Source organism: Macrobrachium nipponense, chromosome 9, assembly GCF_015104395.2.
Source record: "Macrobrachium nipponense isolate FS-2020 chromosome 9, ASM1510439v2, whole genome shotgun sequence".
In the NCBI taxonomy this organism is placed as follows: domain Eukaryota; kingdom Metazoa; phylum Arthropoda; class Malacostraca; order Decapoda; family Palaemonidae; genus Macrobrachium; species Macrobrachium nipponense.
The window spans coordinates 96,812,071-96,818,837 of record NC_061110.1 but is presented as its reverse complement, the minus strand read 5'-3'; the positions used below and the strand labels follow the sequence as shown (position 1 = coordinate 96,818,837).

Here is a 6,767-nt window from a genome sequence, read left to right as displayed (position 1 = left end):
ACGTACATATATATACATATACATAAATACACACATATATATATATATATATATATATATATATATATATCAAAATGCCTCATCAATTAAATTTGAAACAAAAAGAATTAACATAAAGAAAATAAAAACACAATCACACTTATATTCAAATAAATTGCTTGGATAAAAAAAACTAGAAGAATAATCTTGATATAAGAATGCCATAGGGAATATATTCCTTTCTATATAAGAATGCCATAGAAAATACATTCCTTTCTTAATAAAACCACAGAAAAAATTAAATTCCCGAAACTTCAAAGAAATCTTAAGAAAAATTAACATTTACTAATAGAGAGAGAGAGAGAGAGAAACTTTCTTCTGCTGTTTTTCAAACTACTTCTCACCTGCGACCCACAAATCAATGGACGACCATGTGCCTATGTACCTTAGGCCCTGTTTAAATCGACGGGGGCATATTGGGTATCCAGGAAGTGAGCCCATGCCGTTGCTTTCCAATATATGTGTGAGTCAGAGAGAGAGAGAGAGTCAAATTACTGTAAAATATCAATTTAAGTGAGAGAGAGAGAGAGAGTCAAGTTACTGTAAAATATCAATTTATGAGAGAGAAAGAGAGAGAGAGAGAGAGAGGCTTATACGTCGATGTCTATTTCTCAGAGAGAGAGAGAGAAAGAGAGTCAAATTACTGTAAAATATCAATTTAAGTGAGAGAGAGAGAGAGAGAGAGAGTCAAGTTACTGTAAAATATCAATTTATGTGTGAGTGTGTGAGAGAGAGAGAGAGAGAGAGAAGCTTATACGTCGATGTCTATTTCTCAGAGAGAGAGAGAGAAAGAGAGAAACAAATCAGGTAGATCCTCTCAGAAGGATATAACCAGATTGGACACGAGTTTGATTGGGTATAAGAAGAGATTACAACCAGAAATCGGAGCATAACCTTAAAAGATTTCGAGTTGGCTTTGAAAACGTTTTTTTTTCTTTTTTTTCTTTTGAAGACAGGTAAAGAAGGGCTTGTGAGTGAAAAACAGAATTGTACGCTACACATCACATAGAAAATTCAAATAGTTATAAATAAACAAGCAAGCATACGATACGCCTGTGCCTTTTATATGTTTGTGTGTGTATATATATATATATATATATATATATATATATATATATATATATATATATATATATGCGTGTGTGTGTATGTAAGAGCGAATATATGATCAGAAAAAATTAGAAAAAAATAACACCATGATCATAAGCACAAGATCTCAAGAGGGAACAAAAAAAAAAAAAAAGAAACCCCAACAAACATGAACACGAGAATAAAAAGAGAGAAAAAGAGGAAGGGAGGACGGTTAAAAGAAAAAAAAAAACACCTGAAGGCTTCAATCCCGGTAAGCAATAAAAAAAAGGGTTCTCTATTATGGTCTAAAAATAAGACAACAAAGGACCCCCGATAAAAATAAAAAAAGGGACGCAAAACCCACACACATAAAAGGACGCCGCGTGAAACGGCCCACAACTGGCCCCCCGGGCGAAATCTACCCCAAAACCTGGCTGTGAGAGAGGAGGATTTCACATAGATAAATCGATGATCAAGTGAAATGCATCATATGGAAACAATGATAAGTTCAATTGTAAACAATGCAAGGTTCAATTGTAAACAATGAAAGGTTCAATTGTAAACAATGAAAGGTTCAATTGTATACAAAAAATAGTTCAAACGTAAAAGCAAAACAGCTCGAAAGTGAACAATCAAGTTCGAATATAAACGGCAAAATTCAAATGTAAACAAAAATAAGTTCAATTGTAAAAAAAAAAACAGCTCAAATGTAAACAAAAAAGTTAAAATGTAAAAACAAAATCAAATTAAAAAATAAACAAAAAAGTTAAAATGTAAAAATAAAATCAAATTAAAAAGTAAGTCCAAATGTAAACGAAAAGTTAAAATGTAAACATACAGGTTCAAATGTAAACCATAAAAGTTTAGATATTAATCATAAATTGTTCAAATGTAAACAAAAAGTTCATATATAAGCAAAAAAATGTATACACGTAAAAAAATTTACATACAAACAAAAATGTACAAATTGAATAAAAAAAAATCAAATGTAAACAAGAAAGTTCAAAGTTACTGGTACTTCATCATTCTAAATTATTACTGGTATCAAGAGGACTACTTCGTAATCACTCTCTCTCTCTCTCTCTCTCCTCTCTCTCTATCTCTCTCTCCTCTCTCTCTCTATCTATATATATATATATATATATAGATATATATATATATATATATATATATATATATATATCAATCAGAATAAAATACCTTTCACCAAAAAAAAAGTAACAAGAAATATTAATAAATAAACTGTTTCTCCATAATAAGACTACAAATTCAACCGTTTCCCGAACAGCAGCAGTTTCCATCTATATGGTGCCAATGGTTCTCTCACCAAAGGGATCTGACAGAAATCGAAGTAAACCTGGAAGATGGTGAAACTTAGGAGGTTCTCAATTCTGGATTCGACATCAATGTAGGAGTGATGAAACCCGCTCAAGCTCCAGTTTCCTGGAAAAAGATCATTGTCCTCTCTCTCTTTCTCTCTCTCTCTCTCTCTACCATATGGCTTCTTCGTCCTCGCAATTTCACTTCATTCCTCTCGTTCGTTTCTGATGAAGCCATTTTTCTTTAGGTTAATATCAGAGAAAATAAATAATCAACGGTATACGATTCGTATTTGGGTAAGAATATTCCTTGCTCCTTCCGTTGGAAAATCAGGGTTGGTGATTATTCTTATTTTTTATTTTTTAATAGAAAAAAAATATCAGCGATATTTTTAAATTTGATTTATTTCATTTTTTATCTATTTGGTTTTTATCTTTTAAATGTTTTTTCAATCCTTTTTTTTCATCAAAATGTATTTTATGACAGAATTACTATTGCTTTATCTTTTAGGTTTCCAGTTCTGGCCTGAAGTATGTACTTGCAATTTTTTCTATCAAAATAAATAGATGCAGCACAATAATGCTCAAGTTTTTAGTAACCTCCAAACCGTATTTTTCAATTTGTTTGCTCTAAAAAAAATTGATTATTTTTATTGAAAAATCAATGATTTAATCACTTGATTAAATCAGTTTGATTTAATATTTGCCAACCCTGTGGAAAATATAAATGATATAAATAAACCAACGTCAATGTAATATGAGGTAGAGGTCTGCGTCATGTTAATACAGAATTAGAGCAAAAATGACAAAAAAAAGCAAAAATATTTTGCCGTTTCTTCGGCGCAATCGAGTTTTCTTTACAGCTATGATGCTATATGAAAATCTCTGCTGGCCGTGATGGCCTGTGCTGTTGCGGTGCCAGACGCACAATCATGGCTAACTTTAACCTTCAAGAAAATAAAAATGACTGAGACTAGAGATCTGCAATTTGGTATGTTTGATGACTGGAGGGTGGATGATCTACGTACCAATTTGCAGCCCTCTAGCCTCGATAGTCTTTAAGAGGCGCTTTTACAGCATTATAAGGAAACTATACTTGGTTTTTTTCCATCTGTCCATCCGCCTGTGGTGTTTGTGTATGGTAACACTGCGTCCCGGGCTTTAGATAGTCACGTTCAGCTTACATTCAACAATAATAACAATATCCTATTTCGAATATTAACGGTATAATTCGCATACAGTAAATTATTAAAACGCTTTTCAGTTGCAAATGTACACCCAAATATCCTTTTGTTTACCTAAAATTTACACAGCGTAACTATTTAAAGCCCGGGAAGCAGTGTTACCATGTGAAAACACCACAGGCGGAGTATAGTGACGATAAAATAATTTATTAACAGAAAAAAAAGAATGATCGGGCATAGACATCACTACTGGCCCGTTTGCATGCAGAGAATGAATAAGGAAATTTGAATTTTGGTGTAAATGTACCAAGGTTTGGTGAAAATAGCTTTCAATTTACAGAGCGAATGGCTGACATAATTTAATAAATTTGTTATCATACCTATGCACCGCTCCATGTACTGTACTTGATACACTGTGCGTTGAGGCATTTTGAAGAATAGAACGAATTAAATAAGAAGGGTTAATTGAATGATTACATAACTGGGAATTCTTGAAAGTGCGAAAAGAAACTAGAAATTATTTGGGTGATGAACAAAAAAAAAAAAAATAATAATAATAACGCAAGAAGTGAATTTAAAAAAGTGCGTAATTGGGAATTCTTAGAAGAAAAAGTACTAGAAAAAGTGCTGGAAGTGATTTTTAAAGAAGTGCACAATTGGAAGAAAAAGTGCTAGAGGTGAATTTTAAAAAAAGCGCACAATTGGGAATTTTTGGAAGAAAAAAAGTGCTAGAAGTTTATTTTGAAAAAAGTGCATAACTGGGAATTCATGGAAGAAAAAGCGCTAGAGGCGAATTTAAAAAAGGTGCTAAAGTTTATTTTAAAAAAAAGTGCATAACTGGGAATCCTTGGGAATAAAACCTAGAAAAAACTGGTAAAGAAGAAAAACTATTAGAAGTGAATTTCACGATATTCAGAAAGAACAAGACTGCCCAAGCGTCAGTCACAGCAGAAATATATATATATATATATATATATATATATATATATATATATATATATATATATATATATATATATATATATATATATATATATGGAACAAAAACAACGTGCCTTCAGAGTGGGCGAACTGAGTGAAGAAGGATGACTTGGAATTTCTCTCAGCAGGGTGTTTCAACCTTGTTCCAACACTTGCAGGATTTTCAAGTGGTACTGGCTGATGGCATCTTGATTACTTTGGCAGCCGTTCCCATACACCCATGTTACACACATACACAAGCGGATATACATATATGTGTATGCATATTATATATATATACTTATATAATATATATATATATTATATATATTATATTTTTGACATAAACATAAATAAAAAAAATAAATTGTTGCTCATCCACAGAAACGAATTACTGAAACTATTTCAACTAAAATAAGTAAACCTGGAAATAGGGCTACCTTTATAGAAAACATTTCCTTACGCGTTTTTACTGGAATTCTATAAATAACATGATAGTTACCCGCGTCTTGAATTTCCATCTTGAGATTTACTATGCTACGAATCACGACTTGAATTTTTTCTGGTCTCAGCGGTTTGTTTGGTAAATAAAAACTGAATGGAATCTCTCTCTCTCTCTCTCTCTCTCTCTCTCTCTCTCTCTCTCTCTCTCTCTTTTCTTTTGCTACAGTGCCAAAGGCCTTTGGTGACTGATATTAACCTCGATCTTCAAGTTACCCCGGGTCAGTAACTCTTATCCTTTGAAGATTTTTTTTCTTTTTGTAAATCGGAATTAATGACCTCCGCTACTGTAACTCCAGTTCATTAAACACACGCTAATGATATCTTCGCGCGAAATGGAATTTTGTTCACTGATTATCACGGTGTCATTGAACTCAAGTCTTTACACTAATTTAACCATTCGCTTTGATGAACTCAGACTTTTGTAAGGCAGTTCGTTAATTCGATACTTAATGAGTCCATGAAAATGGTTGTTACGACATTACGCTTTTTATTAATTTTCTTTATTAAAGACATCGGAAATAATAACTTTTACTTTTGTGAAGCCAGGTTGAAAGTTTACCATATATAAAGGAAATTAAATAAAGTTAGGTTAAAAGTCCAATAATAAAGGAAATAATATGAAATTACTTTAGCACTCAATTGGTAAAGGATATAAGATAAAATTACCTGAAAATTCCATTACTAAAGGAAATATGAAACTACTTGGTGCTCCATTAGTCAAGGAAATAAGATGAAATTACTACAAAACTCCATTAGTAAAGGAAATAATATAAAAATTACTTTAAAACTCAAAAATTAATAAAAGAAACATAAAATTACTGTAACACTCCAATACTTCAGAAAATATGATATAATTACTTAAAAAGTCATTTTGTAAATGGACGAAATAATTACACTAATATTACAACAGTAAAGGAAACACGATAAAGTTACTTTAACACTCCAATAGTAAAGGAAATAAGATATTTTATTACTTAATCACTTCAGTGGTAGAGGAAATAAGCCGTTTTATTACTTTAACACTCCAGCAGTTAAGAAGAAATAGTAAGATAAAATTACTTTTAAAACTCCCTCGTTCCCTGTTTAAATATCTCGCCATTTGCAACTGATCCTAAACTTCATTACCCAAAAATTCCGCGACGTTTAGTACGAGAACAGAAAGGAAACACATTCGGCATATCTAACAAAAATGTAAAAATATGTTTGAGAAAAAAATTCAAAATCACATTAGAGGAATTTGGGTGGAGCGGGGGGGACTCTACGGCTTTTCACACCTGACTACAAACTCCCACCTGGGTCCTTCCTACCACCTAGTACCCATTTCTCTTTCATCATGCCGACTTGAGATTTTTTTTTGCTTACTCGGGGAGTAAGCCAACAAACTACTTTGTTGTTGTTGGGGGCGTAGGAAAGGTCTATGAAGGAGCATAAAAAAAAGATCTGAAAAAGGTGTTTCGTGTTGAGTTAAAGACAGAAATTTTAGGATAGGATATTTATGATTTAATTACTAGAATGAAAATGAAAAAAAAAATAATGTGTATATTCAACAGTACAGAAAAATTATTTCTAATAAAATATAACATTTTAATTTTTGTTGGTGAAACAAGGCTCTATTTGACCGTAGACTTTAGCACGTTTTGATTTAAGTTAAAAGTTAGGAATATAATATTTACAACTTATGCATGAGGGG

General features: G+C 31.8%; 1 protein-coding gene across 1 annotated transcript in view; it reads right to left on the bottom strand.

The window, feature by feature from the left end:
- The window catches only part of LOC135218540 (calcium-activated chloride channel regulator 1-like), a 915,765-nt gene that overhangs the window by 468,067 nt on the left and 440,931 nt on the right, over positions 1-6,767 (bottom strand). The gene's annotated exons all lie outside the window — the stretch shown is intronic.